Genomic DNA, 811 nt, shown 5'->3' with positions numbered 1-811 from the left:
CACTGAGCCTTTTGCCAGATGCAGACGGCAGGTGTGCTGGCTTCAGCACCCATGCTTAGGGCGTAGGGAGACGCCCTACTCAGCCGCGCAGGGAGCCGCGTGGGGTTGCAAAGCACGTTGACCCCGAGGTGGCTGCGTGCCCGTGCGGCACCTCGTCGGCGGAGCCCTCGGGGGTAGCGCCTGCTGGGGGCCAGGTAGGCCCCACAGGTACCATGTCTCTGTGTCACTCAAGCTGTGGCGGCGAGCACGGGTTGGATGAGTTAAGGGCACACTCTTCATGGGCGGGGGGGGGGGGGGGGGGTTATTTTCCAGAGATTGTGCCTCTATCCAAATATCAGCGAGTTTCAGATCTTGTTTCCTGAACATGTTTGCCACCCTGCAAAAATAGATTTCAGATTTCTGGTTTGAAGATTTGAAAAACTGGATTAGACGGTTATAGGTGGGTCTGTAAAGGCCAGTAATTCCCAGAGCTGGTAGTGCAGCAGTGCTGGGCCAGGCAGAGGCCCCAGCGCCATCCCCTGACCCCCGTCTCCTCGGAGGTCAGCCTCAGGAACGTGGAGCTGCACTCCTGCCTGCGGCAGACTGCATGCTCCCAAGAGTCTTGGGGGAAGGGGGGGTCCCACGAACCCCTCAGTGCCCATGAGTCCCCCCAGGGTGCAGCACAAAAGTTACACAGGGAAGTCTGAAGTCCCCTGCCCCCAGTTCCAGTGAAGGTGCTTCCAGACGTTTCCACAGAGGCAGCCCTGGCCAGACAGCAACAGGCAGGCCTGGGAATAGGTGGGCTTCGTCTCACAAGTGGAAGGGGGCCGGG

This window comes from Suricata suricatta, chromosome 17, assembly GCF_006229205.1.
Source record: "Suricata suricatta isolate VVHF042 chromosome 17, meerkat_22Aug2017_6uvM2_HiC, whole genome shotgun sequence".
NCBI lineage: Eukaryota > Metazoa > Chordata > Mammalia > Carnivora > Herpestidae > Suricata > Suricata suricatta.
This window is presented reverse-complemented; position numbering follows the sequence as displayed.